The sequence below is a fragment of the Corapipo altera genome, unplaced genomic scaffold, assembly GCF_003945725.1.
Source record: "Corapipo altera isolate COAL_440 unplaced genomic scaffold, ASM394572v1 327, whole genome shotgun sequence".
Classification (NCBI taxonomy): Eukaryota; Metazoa; Chordata; class Aves; order Passeriformes; family Pipridae; genus Corapipo; species Corapipo altera.
The window spans coordinates 583,317-610,326 of record NW_020885004.1 but is presented as its reverse complement, the minus strand read 5'-3'; the positions used below and the strand labels follow the sequence as shown (position 1 = coordinate 610,326).

Sequence of the window (27,010 nt, the reverse complement as noted above, 5' to 3'; positions counted from 1 at the left end):
CTCAACCCATATTCAAGCATCTCTTAAGCTTATCTTTAACCTGTAGATGGGTAGTACTTGGTGTGTTGTGATGTTGGTATGCTTCTGTATCAGTGAGGGATAAACAAAACTCAGTATTGTAGCACTCTCTCCTTTCTGTTTACCTTTATAGCAGCGCTATCTTTGCTTTCTTCTTATTGTAAATTTTGCTTCATTCTACTAGTGAGTGTTCTGTAAGTAATCCTTAAGCCTTCCTGGGGGGAAAAACCAATATTTTGATGAGTACAGCCATTTCTGGTGGTAACTGCAGCAAAGAGCTTGAAAGCTTGGTTGTTTTAAATTCAAGAATGATGTAACAAAATCTGGAGAGTGTCCTTGCCTGGAAACATTTGGACTGCCAGTTCATGGAAGTGAAAATTGACGTGACTCATCACAAAATGTAGTGCATTCTTTGATGTAGAGGGCAGAGACTTAGGAATTCTCACAAATGCAAATGAATCTATGTTTTAAAATCCTTGCAATCAGCAAGGGAAGAAACTGCTTTGCTTTAATGAAAGCACAATAAAAAGTAATACTTGCAGAGTTTATTTAATTCAAAAATGCCAGGCTCATTAGACAACTAGTGATAGAACATGATTCTGACTCTTATTGTTTCATAAGAATCATGTTTAATACTTTCAAAATACAGTCACTTATAGGATGAGATATTGGAGATGTTTAACTTTTAGAAATCACCACAAACCATGGGGGTCAAATTAGGACAGGAAAAATAGAAGAGGAGGGACGCAACAGCCAGAAAAAGTTGTCATCCTTACAACCACCGCCAAAAAGATCAGTCTTGTAAAGTCTTGCAACAAAAATGTTGCAAGAACCTCTGGTTTACAGCTTTAGTGGAAAGTCTTTAAGTCCTGCAGGTGGTGGCTCTGACAGCTGGCTGGGAACACCAGCGCACTGCGTTAGCAGCACTGCGGTACTCGGCACAGCTCCTTGGAGGATTGCGGAGCAGTGAGCCAGCCAGGCTCGCTTATGAGAACTGACAGGATCACAGCACAAATGACTCCAAACCCCTCTGCTTGGCTTGTCAGTGTTTAAACAGAGGCAAAATCCTAGCCTCTGTTTCCTCAGAAAGGCAATAGTCGAATGGTATGGACTTGAAAGGGAACAGGTTTATGCTCTGATTTTGCAGAGATCAGAAGAGGGTGATGGTCCTTGTTTCTAAAAACTTGCAAAAGCTGTTCAATTTCATGTAAGAAAGCTGACCAAATCAGGTACTAAGTACTTAAACTGCAGTAGAAATCCTTACCCTGAAAAGCCTGTAGTCAAAACTGTTGCTATTGAATCTGATTCATGAAGCCATGGCAGGCAATTTGCACCTACTCCTTGGAATACCCTTCAGCTGCAACATCCACCAACACCTCAGTTCTTGCATCTGTGCTGGAATGTAAGAATAAAGTCTGAGAGCTATCAGTCTATTAGTCCAGATTCTTGGGAACTCCTGATTTAAATAGGCAAAGGACATGCTGTTAAGTGTGATTTACAGTGTATAAATGTACTGGTTAAACCATAATTCATGGCTGATTTTTCTGCCTCACACATGAGCTCATCTATTCATGGGAATTTCAACTCATCTTCAGAGACACATCTTTTTTGTGTATGGGCCCAAAGACAAGCTATGGAAAGAAATGTTTCTTTGCAATACTGAAAGAAGAACTGTAAGAGAAGCTGGAGGTTGGCACTGTAGCAACTGCTCCTCTAGGGTACTGTTCTGGGCTTTGGTGCTAGCAAGGAACAAAGACTCTTTTCTTTGGATTTTTTGATTGTTTGAGGTTTAGGGGTTTTTTTTGTTTTGTTGTTGTTGTTGGTCCTTATACCACAACTGAGGGGATAACACCTTCTCTATTCTGCTAAATTCCATCTAGCATAAGATGCTAAAAGCCATTGTCGTTTGTAGTTTGGTTGCCTATAAGAAATAAATGTGCTGGTCTCAACCAATTTCCCTATGGGTGACAATAATGGCAATTTAGCTGTTTATTTCAGGTTCTTCAAAAGTGGAGTCATGAAGGAGGGTTTGTCCTATTGCTGCACTTATTTTATGATCTCTTTAAAAGAAAGAAGAGGATTAGCTCTTGGGATAAAGTCCTAAGACTGACCTCAATGTCCAGAGCTCCAGCCTGACCTTAAATCCACACAGAGAACAGTTACTACCAGACACTTTGTGAAGTGAGTCTGGGCTCCACTTTTCATCTGACACAGCAGCAGTTTAGGAATCAGCACTCTGTTTGCCCTACTTACCCCGGTACTAGCTTCTAACACAGGAAAGCTGCTGGCACAGGCACCAGACTGTCACTTTTGTGACTGAGGGAGGAAAGAGAGGAGTCCTCACCCCATCTTCCTTTTCAGACAGTCTCCAGGAGTTTTGGAAGGAGCTTTTTACAAGCCTTCTTCTATTGTTGGCCAGGAGACAAAGGACGGAGGAGCTGGATTTAAGCATAATGACGTGAGCTCCTCCATGCAGAAAAACCCAGCTGAGAGACCCCCCCTGCTCCACACACACACAAAAAAAGGAAGAAAGGGGGAGAAAATCTTTGAAAATAACTAATTAAAGTTGTTTTAGCCTCTCTCTCTCCCCTCCAAGGGCGCCTAATCTCACAGGGGGCAGAGGGGGAGAGAGGCAAGAGGAACAATGAGAACCATCCCCCCCTTCTCTACACTCCACCTCCTGGTCTCTGAGGTTTTAAAACAAGAGGCCACTTTAAGTTAATGAGCTATCAGCTGACTGGGAGAAGTCTCTAATGAAGCCTGGTGTTCACACATTCCCCAGCTTGCTGAATAGGCCTCTGCCAACCCCATAACTGTCAGAAAGTTTCATTCATAAAATCCACATGCTGAGGGTGGTGGTGATGGGGGGCAGGGAGGGAGCTGGGTGGAGATGGAAGAGAGGAAGTGTGGGGTGGTGGTCTCCATATGGAGCAGTAAGCCCCAGAGGCCAAACAGGAACATGCATGGCTGGGGCTGGCAGGCTGGAGGATCCCAGGGACCCGACTCCTCTCTCCATTGTCTGGCTAGTAATTAGGAAGATCCTTCACATGGTTCTTGGAGGACATTGAAGTCTGTTGGGATAATTAGTGAAGATTTAGGGGATGTTCCAGCTTTTATGTCACCAGCTTTGCTATGGCCACAGGGGCAGGTGCTGGTGGCATGAAGCCTAGGAGTCATTCAGGGGCTTTGCTGTGTGGGCCATGCTTTACTGAGCCTCATGTCTCCTGGCAGTACTTTAGGACCTGTGTTTCTGGAGATATTTGTGAGAAGGAGACCGAAAAGGCAGGGAAAATTCTGGAGGAAAATGTATAATACTGGGACAGGAAGGAAGTCATGTTTACTTAAACTTGGTGCTGATGTATTCTGGAGCTCGTTCTCCTTGGATACTGCACATGCTTTTGGCAAGAGCAAAGAGGAAAGATGCAGATACTGGATCAAAAACTGTTTTCCTCCAAGGGCTGGACTATGGTTTGAGCAGTGAATCAGCGTTGTAATCAACAGTAATCAAAGGCCACTGTATTCTTGTGTCCTGCAAGTTTTGACATTAGACACTTCTGGGTCTTTCCTGAAGTTTCTGAGCAGCAATGTCAAGCCCAGATTTCTTTTAAGCATTATGGATCTAATGCTTTGAGCACAGGAATTAGATCTTTGAGCACTAGACTTCTATCTCTCTCTTTGAAATTTTGGTCCCTTCCCAATCCCCAAGTCAGCATGCTGTAGCAGGACCAGGGCATAATTGTTAGAGTGTCACTTAAATCTTAGTTGTGACAAAAGGCACAGTTAAATGAGAAACAGTCTCTGCCTTTGGGAGCTTACAGTGTAAATACACAGTGCAGATTGAGTGGAAAAAACCACTTAGGAATCTCATTCAAAGACCACTGAAACAATAGTAGGATCTCTGTTAACTCTGAGGAGCTTTGAAACTTGATCATCTGCCTGCTATTACCCAGGGTGTCTGAATCAGGGCTCTGAAGTCATTCCTATCCAGGACATAACTGCAAGGTCAACTTTGTTCATATGTTTCATGTATATATTATGAAGAGAAAGGGATTGGATTTTTCAAACTATATTAAGAAACTAGGGATGAATATTCTTGAGACACAGGACAGCATGTGCTGGGGGCATTGGATTCTGTGAAAACATGAGTATGTTGGGAAAGCAGCTGCCTTCAGAGATTTCTATGGACTAAAATGAGTCGTGAGTCAATGTCGTAATGTTTCATTCAGTAAACCTTCTGGTTTCCCATCTATTTTGTCTTATCATTGAAATTTCACTTAGGGTAGTATGGGGAACTGTGTGGTTCTGTGTGTATGGCAGAGGCAGTGCTGGGGAGAATATAACTGGAATTTTACTGTACACTGCAAAGGCTGTGGTATGATTGAATAATCAGGAAATATTTTTCCTCCAATTGCTTTTATAGAGATTTTGATTTTTCCCTTCTTACACTTGGTAGCTCAATTACTCAATTTCATTGCATTATAACAGTACCTGAGCATTTCACCATCTTTCTTTGCTGCTTATTCCTATTTCAGAGATGGGAAAACAAAGCACAAAGTTTAGGGGCGGAACCTACAAAAGAGCTTAGAGCTGGCACTTCTAGGTTTCCAGGCAGCTTGTTGCAGTGAAATCCAGACATCTGAGTTAAATATGGGCACGTGTAGATGTATGTACATGGTAATGGGGAAGTGTGTAAGCTAGTGGGTGAGAAGTGCTGAAGAGCAGGGTGGGATGTCTAGTCTGGCAGGTAGGCACTTACCTCTCGCCTGGAGAGAGAGATACCTGTCTTTATGTATGGTTCATATATATATGTATATATATGCCCTTGTTTAGTTCTGCTCTCGCTGTATGAATACAGGACTCAAAACTGGATGCAGGCCATAAATGCTCGGCTGTTGGATGTTTCCATGGTGTGGCTTCTTAAATTGCTTTTGGTGACAGTCTTCCACTTTTTATAAATAATCAAATATTCTGGATGACAAAGCAGTAGACTTGCACTGTAGACCAAAGGCTATGGAAGTTGCTGGACTGAAGGAAGGGCAAACTCACAAAAGATGAGAAATCTCTGTTGAATAGCTGTTTACATGCTAAATAGCAGATAATGGGTTCTATGTTTGATCATCTTGCCTCTTCTACGTGCTAAGCAAGTAGCATCTTGGGAATGAAGGCATGTTCAGCTCTACCTGTATCTCACTGAACACAGTTCACATGCTTTTTGAGTTGGACCTGAAGCTGTTTATTTTTGTTGTTGTGGTGCTAGTCATTGGACTAGATGCTGACTAGTTCTCCAGCTTGACTTTTCTTCTGCTGTGGCTTTTCTTGCTCTGGAATGCAGAACTAACCAGATCTACCTTAGATGAAGTATGAATAGTCTCTATTTGTATTGACTTGGACTACTTTATTTGTTTTCTAGCACTCTCACTATTTCCTGTCATCAGTCTTTCTTTGGTGGCTGGTGTACAAATTGCTGACAGAGAAGAGGCAAATTCAATATTATCAAATCTCTTCTCAGGCCAGCTTTTGCCCCTTTGGCACTGGTTTGCCTGGTAATACCATTGGTCACTCCCAGCAATCCCTTGTCCTTTACTAATAGTCTCCTTCCCCCTCAGCTCTACATTGCTCTTGCTGGTATTAAGTTTTTCTGGCAAATCCCATAAACAATTTTGTGGAGTGCTGATTTTCTGTCACTGCTGCTTATATTTATTTAGCAGCTGGAGGATGGATGGGCTCTCTGTGGTTGAAGGGCCCTCCTGCATGCTTTAGACTCACTTGGATGCTCTCAGCCTGATCTAAGGAGCCACCAACATGCCTCTCAGGAACTTAGGGAAGCATCTGCTGAAGGGTTTGTTCCAATTGGGTCAGAGACTTGCTCACAAACTGGTAAAGGAGGAGGGGAGCAAACAGACAGTGAGCAGGTCCAGGTACAGGATAAGCTCCTCATGTAGTGCTGCATCATGGATTGTGTTTTCTCTGTACAAGAGCCAAGAGGGACCACTTGCTTTACCAGCCTCTCATGTGAGCACTCAACCGACACAAGAGGCTCTACTCCTTTCCCCTTGGGGGGACACTGGAGGCAAGAGCTCTCAAGGGCTAAAGAAAACAAAACAATGTTTGCTTAGCTGGAGAGCAGAGTGTGCCCTGCGTAAATTGTACCAGGGCCTAAAAGTGCTTCAGAAATGAAATGCCTCTGAAATTGGCTCCATGAGATAAATGTGAGGCAGGATGATGCCATTTCCTCAGCTGATGGGGTGTCCCATTGACTCATTTAAGGTCATATTTGGGTTACTCTGAGTCTCACCTTCGGGAAAAATAAAACGAAAGACAACGTTTTCCCAAGGAAGAAAAGGTTCTGATAGTCCTGCTCCTTGTGGACAGCCAACAAAAACTCTACATGTGTATCCCACTTGCAGTACAAGGGCTCTAGTCATGGGAAGGAGAAAAGGGAAAAGGGTGTTCTCTGTATTGGCATGATGCAGCAAGCCAGTGGTGAGGGAGCGGGTCAGATACATTCTTTGCTCCCAGTGTCCAGATTCAAATGTTTGAGGAGCGAAAGGTGGTTGCTGAAGGCTGGGATGTTTCGAGTGGGGCAGTTTCTGTTTCTGAGCCCATGTTTCTGTGACCCCTCTGTGTTAGAGATGTGTTTTTTCTCTCTAGGTTTGACCTGTGGAGAACACAGGTCCTATTTCTAATTCTAGGTATCTTTGGTTCAGTCACAGGTGTGCAGGCCAAGCTGGCACATTTCCCTTGTAGTTATTGAAGATGAAGTAGCCAGCCTCACATGTATTTTGTACTCTACAGAAACCAAAATTATGAAAATACAGTGCTCCTAGTATAGTAGGATCAAAAAACTCTTTCTTGCCACATAACACCTCCTGGATCTTTTGTTTCATTTATTACCTATGTACACGGTGTCTCATTATACACAGGTGGATTTCGCTTCCAGGATACAGCCCATTGGAGCAGTCAGCTCCCAGACCTCTTTCCCCTTTAGGCATCTTTGTGATGCTCTGTATTTCTAGGAGTGCCTTATTTCTCATAATATATGGGTTTTCTCTGGTGAACTTGAAATGTATCTATGCTGGCTGTCAGTTACTGGCATCCTGAGTTACTAGTGATCCTTACAGAAATGGGGATATCAGACTAAGGAGTTCTATGTTCGTGACCTCCTCTCTCCATGATAGCAGGCCTGATACTACAGTAGAATTTCAGTTCTGTTGTGTAGGAAAGCGTGTTATCACACCTCAGTGTTAGATCAATCACCTGGTGTTTACAGCAATTCAATTTGCAGGGTGGTGGGATGTAATAAAAATTATTAGGCTGAAAAAAACCCCAAATTTCTTTTCTATGCAAGCCCTTTTTTTTTTTTTTTTTTTTGACGTGTGTGTATTTTTGAAGCCTGCAGTGGATTTTCTGGACTCATGACATGAGTTTTTATTATGCAGTGCATTAGAGCCCTTGTGAAAAATAAAACATGTGATGTGGAAAGCCTCTAGTAAAGAGTGACTCAGGAAAAGGAAAACAAAACCCTTCAGTCTAACGAAAGAACAGACTGTGTGAAAGTAACTTGGTATTTAATTGGAAATTGCAGTCAGTCTGCAGATGAACAGCCTTGCTGGCATCTGCAGGTGGGTGTTTTGCTTATGCTTTACAGTTTTCCTTCCTGCTTGTGCTTGTGAATGTGTTCTGCCTGTCAGCTCAGAGGTGCAGAGATGGCTGCAATTTGTGGCTGTTCTTTTTCCAGAAGTATCAGCAGTTCCCAATATCACATAAATGAGTGTTGTAAAAGTGTGTTAGTAAGAAACAGACCCTGCAAAAAATAGCTTACAGTCCAAATGGGTGTGACAGCCCTTGTTTTAGAGATGGAGAGAGCCTTTAGAGGTCATTAGAGATAAGTGATGTGACCAAGATCATGCAGGGCCTTTTGCACTTTAAATTATATCTGGGACTTCTACCTCATAGGTTCAGAGCTCATGAGGGCATTTTAATAGAGAATTTTTAGGAGGCACACTGACATACATTCATTCAAGGTAAACGTGATCTGCCATCTTGGGCCAAACCCCAGATTTGCTTTCATCAAGTCTAATTATGATAATGGTTCATTTAACCTCTCTGCCTCCCCCTAACTTTCGCTTTAAAGCAAAGGCACACTGGCTGAGAAACCTTGGACTGCACAGTTCCATTTTTAGCTCTGTCTGACTCATTTAATGATTTGGTCAGGTTAGTTTGTCCTTGACTCAGTTTCCCCACTGTCAAAATGGCACTAATAACACTGTCCTGCTTTTTGAGGAAGGGTTATGAAGATAAATTAGTTTTGGCTGGGGAAGAGTCCTGCAGGGCTAGCAGAATTGGAAGGAGACAAGCGTGCTCTCTGTTGCAAGTATTATCTATCACTTATGTTTCTCACAGCCCTCCTTGACTTTTACTCACTATGTATTCTTTCTCCTCTTGCAAATCACCAACATGTATATTGATCAGCAACATCTCTTGCACAGATTACAGGGCCATCTCTCCATCAACTTCTTTGCCCTCTCAGAGGCAGACGGTTTTACTGTTGTGAGAGTGAAATCCTGGCCTCGACAATGTCAACAAAGCCAGGATCTCATCCCTGGTTTTCCACCACGAGTGCTTCCTCTTCTGTAAAAAGGCTGGCTATGGGGTGGCTACTGCTGTTTCTTTCTAGGGTTCCTCTGAGGAAGAACAATCCCCTCCAAAAAATGCAGAGATGTTTTCAGAGGCAGACAAACAGATGAAGAGTGAAGGGTAGTTGGAGAGGGAAAAGCCAGCCACACAACAATCTGACTTCTTCTAGAGAGGGTTAAGTACTAAATACCTCTTACTGGGTCACTTAATGATGGATGGTAGTTAGTGGGGGTGGGGTAAAGCTGACTTCCAGCCCTGCATCACTAAACCGTTCATTAGGAAAAACACACACAATGGAAAATGGCAGAGAGGCTCAAGTGTCCAATTTCTCTCTTGAACTCTCTGAACAGGAGGCTCCAGTCAGGGGAATCCCTGCCACCCTTTCTCCCCCTCCTTCTCTGGCAGTTTCTTTATTAATTAACGGAGTTGGCTGGGGACGGAAACGGAGGACAATAATCAACATAGATGGGTCTGCAGACCTATTTTTAATAATGTGCTTTGCATCTGTCCTAATTGGTATGGAAACAGTGACCTGATTGGAACGACCGGGAGCCTCTTGGGGCCTTTCTTTCTTCCTTTCTCTCCCTCTGTTTTCTTTTTTGTTTGGTTGAAGTTTGACTTGGTGGGAGTGGAGGGGCCAGTGGGTAAGAAATATAAAACCTAACCTTAGGGGCTGTTCACAGGCCAGGGAGTGGAGAGGGGTGACGTACTGGGGAGTACGGGATGTGGGGGCAGGGAGGCCTGGATTGGAAAGTCGGGCATAAATGCCTCCAGAACAGAGAATCTAGCTGCCCTGAGGAGCTGAGGGCGAGCATGGGAAGGAAGGGACAGCAACTCTCTTGGTTTAGTTGATGATGTGGGATGTGGTGGGTTTTTGAGGTGAGATAAGAAAAGCTCAGGGACAAGAGGAGCACCCCAAGAGCCAGCTGAAGGCTGGTCCTTGCCTTGCTGTGTAACAAACATGCATGCAGTGAGAGAGAACTCCTGTCTGCAGGAGATTTAAACCTGAAATAGGCAGTGAGGGAAAATGGATTATTTGGTATCAGAAGGTGGCTTAGGAACAAAGGTGGCCTAGAACCCTGGTTCCCCCAGTGCTGTGTGAGCTATCTACCAGATCACAGATATAGCTGCTGTAATGACTTAGACAGTGCCCTGAGGAATCCAGAACAAATGCTATGTGTGAACATGCACACAGGGACTATGCCTGTATGGCTAGATGGGACAAAACTTTGAATATAATTGTGGTATGTTCTGTAATGTGGTAATATTTACCTGTTGCAGCTGCTGACATTCTTAGCGTTTGCCTGTTCACACAGGATGCCTGTCGGGGTGGGATTGCAGAGACTGAGCCCTACTGAGCCAAGTGGCAATGTGTCCCCATGTTCTCTCAAAACAGATGTGCTGTCTGTCCTGCAGCTGCCTGGGGATGCAGTTGAAACACTGCTTTCTTCTTTCTCTCACCTATTTGAATAGCTGGCAGTAGACTCTTGCAGGCTATGTTTGTCCCCTCTGCCTTCCAGTGTCTTCACATCTCTGGAAAGCAGCTCATGAGCCTTGAGCATTTGGAAGATCACCTTTCTCCATACAGCCATAGTCTCCAGAAGAACTGAATTGCAAGGAAACTAGAAATCTGTCCCCATGGGGAGGATGGAACTTGTGTGCCCAAGCTGAGGAACTTGTCACCCAAGTGACTTGTCACCCAGGGATCATGCTGGGTGTTTTTGGATTACAGCCTTGATGCCAAATTACTGCCTTGCAACTTCACTTTCTGTTAAAAACTTGTGTGCACACAGCGTCAAATAATGGGATGAACAAAACAAGACCTAACCCTGAAATTACAATGAAATAAAAGTGATTTTCATATAGACTAGGATAGAAATTGGACATTATTTAAAATAAAGCAAAACAGTCAGGTAGATGGATGGACAGACAGACGGAAGGATTGGCTCTAACAGACATTGTCCCTAAAGTAGCTCAACATTTCAAAGCATGGCCATTTTATTTTGAGTACTACAGCAATTGTTTTTTTTCTGTAAGCCCCAGCTCCTAGAATAAATTATTATAACTGAGAATCTTAGCTTCTTTTGAGGAAGCTTGCTGTTCTTATACTGGCTATGTAAAACTTGAAGAAATGGTGTTATTTCCCTCAAAAAGATCATAATAAGAGGCTGAGAACAAGTTCTCCCACATCTATTGTGTTTAACAATAATAATAAATCTCTGATGCTTTTCTCCAATCTCTGTTTTGTGAGGCCTTGCTTGTTAATTTGGGCATCCATGGAGATATTGCTAAATTCAGGCTCTGTTTATGGATGGCAAGTCTGGGCATCTGTGGTATATATAACCCTGCTTGTAAAGAGGAAGGAAAGAAAGAAAGAAAGAATGGAAATGTGAAATGTAGGGGGAACAGGCAGTGAGCTGCTGCCACTGTGATGTGTGAGGAGTTGGCCAGGTCCCATGTAAATCAAGGACAAAGTTGACTAATTTCCTGGGTCGGTCATGGTGAAAATATCACATTTCATGGTTTGTTGCCGATTCATAGAAAAATCCTATTAAACCCGGGCAGATTACTTATACAATTTAAACAAATGATGATCAAAGATTATAACATGTTCTGTGAAGAATGAAAAGGAATAGAAATGAATGTGCATGTGGTGAAATGGGGCCAGGTGGGGTTTTGCATGCAAACTTGCTATTTTAGCACTGTTGGGGGCATTGCGGATGGGGGAGGGTGCAGGCAATTCGGGGGTACCCTGACCCTTTTTCGAGCAGGGCTGCTCGGCGCAGAGCATCGCTGTCCGCCCGGCGGGGAGGGGCCGGTCGGGGCCGGGCCCCGCGGGCAGCAGAGGGCGCCGCAGGCCGCGGTTTGAGGCGGAGGAGCCGCCTGGGATCCCGGAATCAGGGAGGGATGGATGAGGGGATGGAGCCGCGGAGTGCGGGAGGCGGCCCGCTGTCCGCCCGCAGGCAGGTGCGCCGAGCCCGGCGCCGGCTCAGCCCGCGGAGTGCGTGTGCCCTGCCCAGACCCCAAACCCGCGCTGACTCCCGGTCCCGTTGCTGCACCACGGGCAAGTCGCTCAGGAGGAAAAGCCTAACCTGAAACCCAACAAAGCTTAGGGTGAGAGGCAAAAATGAGTTCTACGTCTCAACAAGGCAAGGTTTACACTAGAGGTAAGCCAGACTGTTATTGATCCCTGCGTAGATCTGTCCTCCAATGCCTCATCACAGTGAAGTGTGTTAAACCTTCACAAGACCTTCACAAAATGTCAAATTCAACAACTGTACACTGAAGAAAAGAATACAGTGGCATAAACATATGTTTATATTGTAAAGACAAGTGGCTTTGTGAAGTGGTTGCTAAGGTGGAGATGAAATGAGTAAACAGAAATGCGTCTCCAGAGAAAATGTAGAAATTTTGACAAATACAACAAAATTATTGGCACTGGGAGCAGAAAAAGGCAGGGTTTGGGTTTTTTTGTTTGTTGGTTTGGTTTTTAAGGCAGATTTCCATATTTCACTGTGAAATTGCCACAGCAGACAAGGCAGAATTTGGTATTTTCCTGTGCACTGCTGAGCATCCTATCCCAAACAATGATACACATGAAACTGACTGTAGTGTTTTTCATAGCCTGTGTGGCTTGGAAATTAGGCTTAGGTAGTTTCTGACATCACCACTCATTTTTACTTTCTCAGGCTAAAGCAGTATACCACCGATGTTTCTGTCACAAGGCTCGTTTTGCACAGCTGCCTGTCCAAAGTCCTCTTCTGAAGCTTTCCCAAACACTGGTGTGTCTGATAGAATAGGCAAGACTTGATGATCTTAGAGGTCTTTTCCAACCTAAAAGATTTTATGATAGTGTGAGAATTCAGTTGTGTTTGAAATTTAGGGATGAGGTGTATGTATTTACTGATACTGGCTCTTCTTTTTTTATCTATGAATCCAGAAAAATGTAGCAATAAACTTGTCTCTGCATGGCCTTCAACTCCAGATCCAAACCCTAATGCCATCTATAACCCTAGGGTTGTCCAGAGTCAAGGTAGCCATGGCTTCCTAATAATTCAGCATAACATATTTAAACATTATGACAGCTACCCTTAACTTTTTTTCAAGAACCAGAAAAATAAGTACCAAAACCTCCCATCATGAATCCTGCAACCAATCCAAACCATAACCTTACCGATCATTGTAACACAGGAATATAATGCTGCCCGGAAATTAAACATGCATTTGAAGCTTATCAGCCTTTTATTTTACCACTGAGGACTTGTGAGAGTTCTGCAATGGAGATATGATGCTGCAGAGCCTCCTGTCCCAAACCATAAATGTCGGCTACTTGCAGTATCATTTATGGCTAAAGAACCTGTTGATCTCTGAACACTGGCTATGAAAAATTCAAATCCACTGAGGCAGGCTGCAATCCTGCTGCAGGCTGGACAGAATTCATCAGTAAGCCTGACTGCACAGAACTGTACACTGAATCTTAGTTTTGGTCTTTACTTTATTCCTGGCACGAGTGATGGCCTAGAAATTCAGTTATGTCCAAAAGTTAATCGGAAGATGTTTAAATATGCTGATACTGATTTTGCCACTTATCTTACCTCAAGCAATGATGCCATTCCGGCTCCAGCGTTGATCATGGCTCAGTAACCCCATTCTGTCTGACAATTAAAAATGATACATTTTAATCTACTTATCCCTGAGCAGGTTTGGCAGAATTGAGCAACAAAAATTGTTTAGCAGAGCCTCGTTTCTGGAATGCTAAGCTAGACCCTAATTGTAATCCTAACCCTGCTTTGACCTCTGCCCAGACACTTGCCATCAGTGGAAAATAAAGAATAAATATTTGACCGTAGAAACACTAACTTTCATCCACTTTTGTCAGTCTTAAAGATTTAGACAATTAATTTGCCCCTCTAATCTCTCTTGTTCCAGACTCTATCCCCAACTCTAATCCTACTTTTGATGACAGCTTAGAAACCCAGAATTTGGCATTCTCATCTAGTAGTATCAGACCTTGGCTTTCCTCTACAGGTCTGACAGAGGTCAGTAATAAATTTGGTTCTTCAGATCCTGCTGTCCCTAATTGTAACTCAAATCCCAAACATACTAGCATTATACACTATACTGTCATTACCACCAGACAACATGAATCTACTTGTTCTAGCCTTATCTTATTCTGCAGAATTCAGCAAATATCCAGCTCTCTGTCCACATCTCTTTAATCTTTTTCCTAACAAAAATGCCAGACTTTACTACAGACCAAACATTTTTCCCTTGCTTCAAAATGAAGAATAAGACATTTGAGTCTACTGACACCAGAGTGCTGTGTTTGCATGGTCAAGGGAGAGCCTTGCACCTGAGATATGACCCTACTTAACCCAAGCTGTCTGAGTGTACAGATAATCTGTGTATTCAGTGATTTGGCTACAGAGAACTGGAAATTCAGTTTTCTAAAAATAAGTGATTTCACACCTTGAGTGGTGAATAAATAACTTAATTTCTATGTATTCAAGAGGAATTGATGCTGATTTATGCCAGCTGATAGTTCTAGTCTGGTACATACAGATCTTTACAATAGGAAGTACATAATGCTACTTGAGGCCTAAAGGATCCTTTTACTTTTATAGCAAAGTGTGTGCATAGCCTTGTTGAGTAAAAATTGAGAATAGTTTATGAACAAAATGTGCTGTTGGCTATATCCTGTGCCTCTGCTAGGTTTGTGTATGTTTTATTCTAACCAGAGGGTGTGAGCTAGCACATGGGAATAGCAGCTGGAGAATAAAGTGGGAGTCATGGTGCTTGGAGGAGTTGAAGTAACAACTGCAAGTATCCCTATTTTTAATTCAATATCAAATATAGTGGCATTGGCATGTCAGATGATGACCTATTCCAGTGCTGCTGATTAGATTTGTGACATGAATGGCCAAAGCAAGGAACTTGGGACATTGGAATTGGATTTTACAGGGGACTCCTACTGTTAATTTTTGTGATTCAATGTCATCTTTCTTGACAAAATGCCACCTGATGTACATTAATTTTGGACCAAAATGCTGAACTAAGAAACTGAACTGGACATTATTTTGCTTGTTCACTTTTGAGGATTGATGTGACTTCCACTTGGTTTTCAAGTAGGTAGTCAGGCTTGAGTGGGAAAGGCTGTTGGTCACCATCGTGTTTTGGATAGGGCAACCCTGTGAGAAGGTGGTGCTACTTGAGGGTAAAATAAAAGAAAATGCACGTTAAAATTGGAGAGCAAGTGAAAGCCACAGATAATTCTTTTCTTGCCTCAAACTATGAATAAGCATCTTCCAACAGTGATGCCTTAGTGTAGCAAAGCAGTCTTCAAAGACTTGTGCCTATGCAGTGCTTAGAGAATGTGATAAGGACCCCTCACTTGATATAGCCAACTTACCACCATGGCTGTTTTGATCCAACATTCTGTAGACTTAGCATCGTGTTCATTTCACGTTAATGGTGAGTAAAGCTGATTAGCTGCTGTTTTAACTGCAGGTAACTCGTCGTTATTGGCAGGAAACATGTTTCATCTGCATAACAGTTTCATGTGAGCAGTGGGGAACATTTTCTATTAGCGTTTGTTGATGTGAAACATGTTTCTTAGTGGAATTATGTTTGCTTGGGACTGGAAGAGAACTTGATTTTCATCCTTAACTCCAACTAGAAAAACTGAATCATGAGAAGGTCCTTTTTGATTCTTTCCCAGCAATGGTATTTTCATTATTACTTTTAATGTATCCAAGATTGGTCTCTATCCTATTTGCTATACACAGATAGCTACAGAAGCTAGAACCAACCTTCTTAATCCTACCCAAAATATATAAATGTCAGCTGCGTACACAGGCTGGGATAAGATGAAGACTAGTTCCAGAGACATCGTGTCATACAGTGGTCCCTGACAGCCATGTTCAGGTGGAGCTTGAGCTCTGTAGGGCCCCAGTGAAGAGATGAGGCAGGTACGGGTGAGCAGTGTCCTTTTCTAATCCTGGCAATGTCATGTTCCTTCTCTTTTCTTATATACCAAGTGGTCCTGTACATACTTTTTTTTAGTTTTTAGTTTTTTATTTACCATAATGGTACCTACCAAAGCTCTATGCAGCCAGGAGCATGAGTTTTGAAACTGAGAGAATAGTAAGGCTTGCTTTTTAAGAAATATTTTGCTTCCTTTATTTGCTTATGCTTTCCAGATAGAAGCCTAAAGAAGCAATATTTGGGTCAGTATCTTTCCAAAAATGCTGTCTGCCATATAATAACTAATTACATTACCAGTATAGCGCCTGTCGTTCTGAAGAATCTCAAAGCACATAGTCATCCTGAATTATGAGAACTAATGCATAATATGACTGTGTCATCAATAAATACTAAGAGACTCTTTTCCTAAGAGATATAGCCTCTGCTGGCCTAGAAGATGGAAGTTGCTTAGGAGTTTGCAATAGAATTACACAAATATTTCAGTGAGTAAGCAGAGAAGAATTACCTATTTGATATAAATCAGAAAAGAAATTTAGTCAAAGAAACTTAGTCATTCTAAAGAAAGAGTTTTTGTTTGCCCCAAACTATAAAAATTACGTAAGGGCATGGCTTCATTATTTGTTTGACAGAGGCAGCCTCTTGATTCTTGACAATCCAGGATTTTAATTGTTTCCAAGTATTCATTTATACTGAGGGATGTCCTTGTGCTTAAGGCCTTGCAGTCACAAAACACAGTCCCAGAGAAGCCTTAAGTCCAAGCATGACTTGGGGAAAAATTTCTGATTTTGCTGACTTGAGTCAGGGAAACCACTGATTCACTGCTGCAAGCCTCACTTGCCAGCATATATTTGTATTTCTGGAATGCCAAGGATCCATATTACCTATGAAGGCATTGCTGTGCTAGGCAACATACGAATGCAGAACAAACAAAAGATGATTGCATGCTTTAGAGCTCTAGCAGTCTAAGACAGGAGATTATGACCTGGGCAAATGATTAGAACTGACACCAGAGAAGCCAGTGCTTCTGCTTCTGATCAAACTTGGCTAAAAATCCCCCAAAGCAACAACCAACAAAAAACCCCCAAAACAAACAGATCAAAAAAAAAAACCACAACAAAATCCAAACCAAACCAAAACCAACCAACCAACCAACTAACCAAAAAACCCCAACACCCCCCCCAAAAAAACCAAACAAAAAACCTCAGGCCAAAATACTGATCCACATGACCTGTTTGTAGAGAGGGAAGAGTTAAAGAACAAAAGCCCATGGAAAAATCTAAAATCATCATCTCTTCAAATGGTCTCAAGTGTATGAGTAGAAAAGAGGAGAGGCAAAACAGCAGAGAGAATATGAAACTTGGACTGCCTTGGTTTTCCATAATTTTTCTAAGATATGTTGGAGACTTTTATGCATTAGCACAGTGTTTGGGAATGAATATTTGTTCAGTGAGATATGACTCTCCCATGGCAGAGCAGTGAAATATAGGATATTTTGCTTGTTGGCAGCAGATTTCTGGCTGTCTACGTTTTTATTAGTGCAGGTTTTTCTATATGAGTGTAGCTATTTATCTAGCAAGCAGGGCCAGCAGATAGAAAGTTGAAGAGAGAGCCAGCACAGTTCTAAGCCATGTCAGTAGATAAAAACCCTTAAGGCAAAATATCTACAGGATTGGGCCATGTGCCTGAATTGGGGGAAATGCTGTTATATTTTCCCAGTCACTTCAATATCCTGCAGTTCTTGCACTTCCACAAACACAGTTTAATGCAGCTGATACAATGCCGTACTGAGGATGTGTTGCCAGCTGCCAGTGTTCAGTCTTGGACCTTTTAATTCCTGAGCTAGAAGATGGAGCTTTTTAGTAGAGGTTGTAGCAGGCTGATGGCCTTTGGTGTTTTGCCTCTTTACCACCAGAGATGGTCAGATAGTTACCCCAAGGGGCTTTGTACACCAGCATCTGTAGTCTGCTGGTCTGGTCTGACTGCATGGTGACAGTGGGACCAGGGAATCTAAATAGGCAGTCTGATTATCTGGAATAATAATCTGGGTGTGATTGTTGGGATTAAATTCCACACTGGGGTGCTCTCTGATAGTAGAGGGAATTTTGCTTGATTATAAACTGAATCAGACCTGTGGGACGTCATCTTTTATTCATAACACTTTGCATATTTGGCAAATGCTCTTGAAGGTAAGGAGATCCATTACTACAGAGGGAAGCAAAGGCTACCAAGTGAAAGAGCAGAGTAAGAAACCAGCAGTGGTATCCTCCTTATTTCTAAGATGATTCCCTTAACTCTTGATGTTTTGCTTGAATAGCTGCAGAAAACAGAGACGAAAATGCAGTCTTCGCTCCCTAGATTCAGAGAGGAGCTGTTAAGATAAAAGACAGCAGTGATAAGAATAAGACGTATGGGCAATGTATGGAGGTTGTCTGAAATAGCCGTAAACAAATGGGATGAAGTTTTTTTGAAAATGTCATTATAAAGGACCTTGCAGGTGGGCTTTTGGTGGAGACCAGTGAAACAACCTAAGGGCAGCTAAAATGAGCTCTGTTTCTTCATGAAGGGCAAACCTGGGAGGGGGCACAAGGACATGGATTTGAAGATCCAGAATTAACAGTGCGTATGGGAGTAGAGGTGGGTAAGAGGCAGGACTTTCTTTTCTTGCCTAAAATAAGAGGTGTTTGAGTACAGGTAGCGGTGAAGTCCTTGAGAGGGAAGACAAGTAGCTTCTGATTGCTATGTTAAATAAAGAAAAAGCAGAGAGGTATGAAGGGAGGGCAGGTGTAGTAACATGTAGGCTAGGAAGGTCAACTGTGCAGTAACATAGCAGAAAGGCACAGCAAGTTTCCAGGTCAAAGACATGATGGCTATAAAACTTAGTGGTTATGTGGACTCCAGAGTTATAGCTATGTCTTGGATCATGTAGAGGCTCTTCCTTCATATTCTGTTTTTAGCCCCTGTTATAATTTGGTATGACCTGAATATGATGTGCAGCCAAACTACTATGCAAGTCAAACAAGTAGGATCAAAGTGATCTTAAAAGGCCTTTACATAAACGCATGTAATCAAACTATTTAGTCAGGGATGAAAGTATACCAGTATGGAAGTAAACATGCAGCATCTCAGGATCTACTATGTTTAAATATACTACAGTTTTTAAGCAGCTTCTAGCATGGTCAGATTATAGCCTCTAGCTGGGGTATAGACTGTAGGGGAAGCATTGTTGTTATGCCCAGCTTGGGGAGATACTGGTTTCTGATCAAGTTCACTGGAGCTACCATCTAATGTAACAATAGCAGAACAAGAATAATTTGTAAAGCAGTTTGAAATCATCTAACAGAAACAGTGCAGTCGTACAACTGTATGACTTTAATATTTTGTACTTATCGTCAGCCTTGATTTCCTTTTACAAACATTATACAACATTTTCCTTAATGCTACTACAAATACAGAGCCATTCTTCCTAGTCCAGACCACTCTTATGTAGCTTGCTCTATGACAAGTAGGGTTGTTTTGAAGTATGCAGAATTCCAGAAGAAAACAGAAATACCGGCCTTCATATTGTTGTAATGAAAACAAATAGGTACATATATGAGTCAAATATATAGATGTATTTGTGTAGTTAGTTAGGTGATTTAAAATATCCTTGTGTTTTATAACAGTGCAATCTGTGTGGTTCACTCCACATGATATGAAATATCAATAAATAGGCTTGTAGCACCTGGAGGTTTATCTTGTATTTTGGTACAGTTCTGTTTTCTCTATATTCCCTATTTTAGGGTTTATTTCTACAAACACAGTTTGTATTGTTTAGAAACTCAGACTTGGATTCTTTAAGAAACAGACCTTTTCTGAAATATCAGGTACCTGATATATATTTATTGCCTTCAATCCTGAAAAGATTTTTTTTTAATGTGTTTAGTTTGATTTCAGAATAATTGCCTAGACATATAAAATAAATTGCAGGAATAAATCTGTGCAGATCCAGAGCCCTTACCAATCAATACATCTGTTCTTCTGGATTTGTTTTCTTCATATCTGTTTCCAGAGTTGTAAATACAGAGTATTTTGGTTTGAAATACCCTATGTGAATTCTGCAGTAAAAGGATTTCTCTTGTGAGATTAAGGTTGCAACGATAATGACAATTTCAGTATTAGTGGGCAAATTTTAAAATGATAGCTTTCATTCATGTCTAAAGCATTTTTGACATCACCTAAGCATTCAAATTCACCTTTCTTTAGGTAGAGTAAAATGCTGTATGTACACAAACAGCGCAGAATTTTGACAGCAGGCAATAAAAAGTACCAAAGTTAGTGAATCATTCAGAGCTACTTAAGTGGCTGGCTAACATGGTTTGTGCTGGAGCGTGAAGAATCCAGTGCTCTGACATCACAATCCTTGTGCAGAATCCAAGTTCCGTAACCTACAGAGGATCAGGTTTGCCATTGCAGATCATAGAGTTTTGTCATGGCTATGTGGAATCGAGGCTTGTGTAGAATGGAAGCTGGTTTTGTGCTTAAGTCACTTAAAGAGGACTCAGTAGGACTGTTCTGTGACCTGGACAAAAATGTATTTATCTCATGGTCATTTTATATTATGTGGCCTTATGCAGGGAATCATGGACTTGGTCCTCATTGAAGTTATCTTGCTCTTAATGCTGAGCGTAGGCATAAGCTCTTTTTGAACAGAAATGAGAATAAGCTTGGGCTTATATGACTTTTCTGACTTGGGGTGCATAGCACATGTATCTGTGATGGTTATTTCATTGCTATTGAAATGACTCTTAAACATAAACAGTGAGACACTGTGTCCAATCCAATATAGAAGTCCAAGCCAGTCATCCTTTGTTATCATAGCATTTGCATTCTTGTTCTCAAACTTGCGTGGTTTTGGTTTGGCTTTTTTGGTTGGTTGTTTTTTTCTCTTTATGCAAGATTTTTTCCTGGGTGCTTATGTCCTGTTTTTCTCCATTCTTATTCTAGCAGTTTTTACTAGTCTTGATACCTTGTTTCCTGATTTTTTTTCTGTAGTTGTCTGATTCAGAGGGACAGACTTTGTGCACTGTATCAGGTGGCAAGTATCCTGCATTCTAGTTTAAGGTTAGAAAGAGAACCCTTTGGTGGTGAGGAAGAACCATGACATTGAAGAGTAATTTCATGTCAGAAGGAAGGGAGGATTCTGTTCACAGCAACACTAATGTCTAGTAAAGTCAGAGAAATTGTTCTTCATTTATGTAGAGGTCAGAGCCTGAGCCTTTACAGGAAGACTTGCTTAGGAAACAAGTTTTTAACTTCAGTTGAGTATCTGAAATGGGAATTTTGTTCTACTTGAAGCAGTTGTAAGTGAAAGGATGTGAGTGCTTTTTTGGAAATTCTCATGTGGGTGTAGCAGTGACTGTGCAGCCACATCAGTGCCTGCTGAGTCTGTGAGAATATATACATCAATGTGAGACTGTGATCTGTGAGCTGTGCATAGCTGAGTGTGAGAATGCAGTGGTGAGAGTCAATGTACCTGCCTGTGTGACACTGAGGGCTGTGAGTACCTACGGGGGAACTTATCCGTGTTACTGTGTGTGGTGTGCAATGTGCACATGTTGGCCCATCTGCACATCTATGCTGGTGCACAAGCATGTGAGTGAAGCACATATGTGAATGTGTATGTTACCATAGGGGAGAACATAGCCATGAATGTGTATGTGAGCATGAGCGTGAGTGTTAGTATATTTCCAAGTGCAGAACGTGAATAAATGTATGTAAGCAAATGTGTATGTTACCAGATGGTCTTGGAGAGATCCTATGCCAGACATGGTCTCTTCTCTGTCCTGTCCATTTCTGTAAATGTATTAGTTTTAAAGATGAAAAGTGCCCCAGCTTGGCTTTAGCCTGGGCATCACCCCTGAGTGCGCAGTTGCTATGCCAGCTCAGTGTGTTTGTGTGCTCTTGTGAGAGAGTTGGTAATTGTGAGCGCTCCCTAAGAGAATCTCTGGGGCCAGGGGATACAATAGGCAAGGGTCTAGGGTCTGAAACTGTAGACTTTAATAAAGCCACTGACAGCAAATAAGAGCCTGACATGTGAGTCACATTACTGACAACAAGGGCTGCTTTGTAGTCCCATCTGCACCCCGATCGGGTCCCGTACAGTAACTGAAAGGACAGAACAAACTGCTGCTGCCTTCAATAAATACAACAGTGCCACAAAGGCAGCCGAACAGACCAACTTTGTGTGGCTTTGCTGCAGCTGAGCTACTCTCCTAGCTGTCTTCCTCGCCTCCCCCACCAGTGAAAATGACTGGCGTTACCTTGTAAGGGTTGCTTGAGAGCCCTGGCTATATGCTTGGCCCCATGGCAGTCATTACATACAGCCCTGGAACATCTCTCTTCCTTGCCACCCCCTGTGCTCCTTCATAGCCTTTCTCTTTCTCTGCCCTCAGTGACTGGGAGAGGCCCAGAGCCATGTCCCTTGGACTTGCTGCCCTTGCCTGGCTAGGCAGCACTGGGAGCTTAGCAAAACCTTACTTCAGGCTACAAGCGTAGTTATTTGAAATGTTGCTTGAAATGTCATAGTAACTTGCATAGTTACTCCAGACTTCCACTGGAGTGGTCATGATGAAAATGTTGGACTTGCCAGCACAGTAACTTCAAGGCCTTTCAGACCCCGAGTGGTTGGTCACCCACTCAGCCCAAGTAGCATCAGGGGATGACAGTGTTTTCTATTTATCCAAGTGTCACCTAGCATAGTCAGAAACCTTTTTTGCTGGCTGCCCTCAGGGCCTCTTACTCTTCCCTCGCTCTGGGCCTCTCCCCTTGGGCTTGGAGACTTTCCCAGTGAAGAGCTTTCACATGGAGAAAAAAAGACTTTTGGACAGATCCCCCTTCAATTGGAATTTGTGCCACTGTTGTGTCTTTCTCAGTGCTTTTCTGGCCACTCTTTTTTAGTTTGTCCCAATAGCCCTAGAGAAAGGGTGCTTGTGGGACCCAATGGCATGTGTTGTCATGTGCTGAAAGAATGTTATAAACCCTGGGAAAGATTGCTGGGTTATAAATCAAAATATAAGCCTGTGGTTGCCAAAGGGGTGATGTTAAGTATCAGGATAATGTCTGTGACAGTGCAGGTGTGCCTCTGATGTCTGTCCTAGCCCAGAGCATGTCAGTCCACCTAGCAAAAAGTCTAAATTCTTCTCTGCTTGAAAAAAAGGAACATAAGACTCAAGAGTTTATGCCTATCAGAAACTGTGTCCTTCTACATCATGTAGTGCACACAGAGCTGAGTTCCCTGGAGGTGAAGGTGCACCCCATGTGGGACTGCTACCCCACACATTTACCCTGTGCTTCTACAGTGTGCAGTGGAGCCTGTAGGCTGCCCTGTCAGTGTAACATACCCAGTCTAATTGACACTATCTTCAGACAAGAAGATCTCAACCGTAGTGATTTGTTCCTAAGGTGTAAGACTTACCTACCTTAAAGGTCAGATTTTTCATCTGGCAACTAGTGTATTGGATCTTCTAGGAACAGAACATGCTCGAGGTGGGATGCAGCAGATCTTTCCTTGGAAAGGAGATTAGACTTCAGGGAGCAGATGCATTCAGTTTCTCAGCATCTTTAGGAAATCCTACATCACCTTCTGTTCAAGCAAACATTTCAGATAACACTGAACAAAGGAAAGTACAGACCAATATAATAAAAATGACCCTGAGATTAGCTCAGTTGGTTTGAACATGGTGCTGGATAACAGCAAGGTTGTGGGTTTGATCCCTGTGTGAGCCATTCATTGAAGAGTTGGACTTGATAATCCTTCGAACTCAGAATATATTCTGTGAAATCAGCAAGAATTAAGAAGTAATAATATCATACAGAGATGTATGCAGAAGAGAGAGAGAAGGATTTCACTGGTGTCACATAGAAAATGCCCAGAGAGGCGATATTTATAGGAACAGCTTGCAATGATGTTTTGCATAACACTGTGATATTTCTCACAGTTAATGTCTGGACCTTCTGCTATAAATTTCTATTCTCTCTGTATCAATAATATATAAAGGATTAAACACCACTGTTTTGAAATCCCCTACATAGCTGAGAGGCAGCAGCAGAAACTTAAAGTGCCATAGCAAATGTGGTCTGTACTTTTCAGGGAAATGTCTGGAATTTTCGAAAAGAAATTTAGAGCATCTGATGTCATTGTTAAAAGGGAATGCTGATTCCCCAAATCTAGCTCTGTGTTTTGATCACATAACAAGCTTTTGCTTTGGTGTCTAGGCTAAGACCTGGACAGGGCAAGACCAATAAACATGCAGTCCTTGTATCTGATGGTGAGTGTCAGTCCGCTCAGTCCTCACCTCTGCTGAGTGCTTGTAGAGGCTTCAGCAGAGGGGGCACAACTGGCTAAACTATGAAATGACTCTCAAGCATGGAGTCTACTGCAACAGCACCTGTGCCTTCCTCTGGAGTCTCTCCATCTCCTGAACAGGCAAGGCCTGGGGGAATCCTCTTTCTAGTAGTTTGATACCTGAAGAAAAGTGTTTCCTAGAAGGAGATGGAAGGATGGAGCCCTGAAGCACAGAAAAATCATGTTGTCCTGTGGTAGAGAGAAAGGGATCTGTGTGCACGTCTGCCACAGCTCTAACCTGCTTTTATGATTTCTTTAATTCATGTTGTTTCAATTTAAAAAAGATGCTGTCATAACTGGGGAGAAATTAGGTAGTTGCAACACTGTATATGAAGCTGAACAAAGGAATTGCCTGAGGGTCTTATGGGAGTGGATACTCTACCTTACAACCCTAGAATGCAAAAGCTTTGTATGTAGGAAAGAAGCTATTTTAAAAATCTTTATCAGGCAAATCGGATATTTTGTGGAGTGCATGTTAGGGTTAAAGCACAGGTATCATACAAATGAGGAAGCACCAAACAAGAGACACTGATGAGATGAGCATTGTCTAGGAAGGCACTACTTGCCTGGTGGAAACAGTTGCTAACAAGACTGGATAGAGACAGAGGAATGGGTGGGAGAAGTGGTCTGGGGTGTCTGTGTAGCAACACATCCAATATGTCAGCTGCAACTTGGTGCCACCTGGGAGAGCAGCTGAGAAAGTCCTGAGACTTGGCATAGACATGCTGGATTGTGTGTTACTGCAAGTAGTAGGAAGCCACTCACTGCCTCAGCTGTTCCTGTACTAGGAAATCTGAGAGGAGAGCTTTAGATTCTTCTTGCTGTACTTTGAGAAAGGTGCAGTTGGTAATTATTTGAACTCATGCTTTTCCTTTCCATTTCTCGATTTCTTTTCTCCATTCATTGAAGAACTGGTTGGTTAGGTCACTGGAGTAATCATTTCTGGAGAAGCATAACTCATTGAATGCCAAAGTAGTTTACTTCAGTTTTCCCAGGTTTCAGAGTGGGTTCTCAAAGTGATCTTTACTAATAAGCCCTAAAGATTGAACCTGGTTCTGTACGTTGTCAAGCAAAGCCAGGCAGAAGTGCTATAGTAAAATGTGATGGAAAGCCAAGTGCTTTAAAAATTCATTTAAAAAACAGAAAAAAAAATCTAAGGCCAACAAAACTTTTGAAAAGAAAAGGCTATGGAAGGCATTGGGGATTACTTTTACACCATCTCCTGATAAAGCTGAAGCCTTATTCAGTTCTCCCTGAATGCAGAAAAGAACTAAGGAGTGCATTTGGCAGCCCATGAAATATGTGACATCTTAACTTGTACAGCTTCATCTATCATACCAGAAAGTCGAAGAAAAGACAGGATAGCCAGATTCAGGCTACTGACTTAAAGAAGAGCATACCACTCTCATTGCCCCCTTTTTTTCTTTTTTTTTTTTCTTTTTTTTTCCCCACTAGGAAATGCTCATTTGCATGCTAAAGAGCGTTTGCAAGTTTGTAAATAACTGGTGCCACAAATACTTGAGACTGAAAATATTCTGAGTGGAATTTCATGTCCATCTTCCACCAACTACTAGAAGAAGGTAGACCAACTTCTGCAGGTCTCCTGCAGCCTAGACTCACACTGAAGCTCGAGAGCAGCCACTAAAATCAAGAACTTCCTCTTTTTTGTCAGCTCTTCTGATCTTGCTTTGTGATCGTAGTTTTTTCAGGCCATAGCCAAATCTTGGAGATTTGAGAAATAAAAAAACCTGGGCTTCAGAAAATCTCAGAGCCTTAGCAGTTCTGACCAAATAAAGTCGTTCCTTGTGGACGAGGTCCAGTCCTTTTCAAGTAAGTGTCTTTAAGTCTATGGGGAAAAGAGGGAACCTTTTGGGAAAGAGAGTTTGGTCCTAAACTGTCATCCGTTAAATACGAGAGTTTTTTTACAGCTGAATGAGAGAAGCTACTTCCAATAAAGCCAATCAAAAGCAATTTCCCTGCTGAAAGGTGGCCTACCTGAGACAGAGCAGCCTGCACCAGCTGCACGCCACTGCTGTCAGACTTGGCCGGGTCTGTCAATTAAGGGAACACAGAGCAATCTGTGAGTGCTGAAAGGGATCCCTTCAGAGCCCTCTGTGGCTGAGAGACAGGCCCATTGTCTGCATGCATGTCTCACATAGTTTCAGAGTCCTGATAAGCAGGCATGCCATGAAAAACTGCATTATATGGTGAGCTCGGGAATACTTTGTCTGGGGGTAGATGAGATGGGGGGGGGGGAGAAGAGGTAACACTGCACCTTTGCATTGTGGGAGGTGGGGCAATGAAAGACGTCGCGTTTGGTGGTCCCCCAGCATAACCTGCTTTCTCACAAACTCTTGTTGAATGATGAAGTCATCATTTCCTCTGATTCCCCTCCTCCCCTCCATCCTTGTCCTTTCTTCTGGGGTTCAGAAATCAGCTGGGAAATTACTGCAGCACTGAGAAGACAAACAGCTTAACCACCTTCAACTGCTGCCTTGCCACATATTGAAAGTCCTTTTCCCTGGGAATCTGGGACCACCAAGGTCTATAGGTCTGTGGGTATGGAAGACTGAAGGCTTCAGACTTACACATACATGTTGTAGAGACCATAGAACAGGAAGGTAGACACAGCACCTAGGGGAAGGAATGAGTGGGACTCCCTCACCAGCTGCTTACCAATGTTTGCTTTCATCTTCCTCACCTTATACCCTGGTGCCTGATCCCTTGGTGCAATTGGGCTCTGTGTTTCCTAGATACACACCCAGAAGGGTTTGTGCTCTCAGGTGGGCACATCTCAGTGCAGAATGTTCTTTTAGATGCCGCTGCTTGAGCTTGGGAGTACATAAACAGGTCAGTACATGCAAAAATGTCTGCATTACCAAGCAAATAAAACTGATTGCTTTTATGTTATCTTTCTAGGCCATTTTGCATAGAAAGAGAAGGTTCTAGCAGAACTCTCCCTTTAAAATAAAATATCCACTATATAAA

The 27,010-nt window shown here is 42.4% G+C and overlaps 2 long non-coding RNA genes across 4 annotated transcripts in view; one reads left to right on the top strand and one right to left on the bottom strand.

The window, feature by feature from the left end:
* Nucleotides 1-27,010, top strand: part of LOC113958769 — a 213,446-nt gene that overhangs the window by 16,975 nt on the left and 169,461 nt on the right. The window lies entirely within an intron of this gene.
* Nucleotides 12,349-13,313, bottom strand: LOC113958773. The gene is made up of 2 exons (XR_003531613.1): nt 13,251-13,313; nt 12,349-12,489 (listed from the first exon to the last, which is right to left on the bottom strand). It is a non-coding gene; the product is annotated as an uncharacterized LOC113958773 (long non-coding RNA).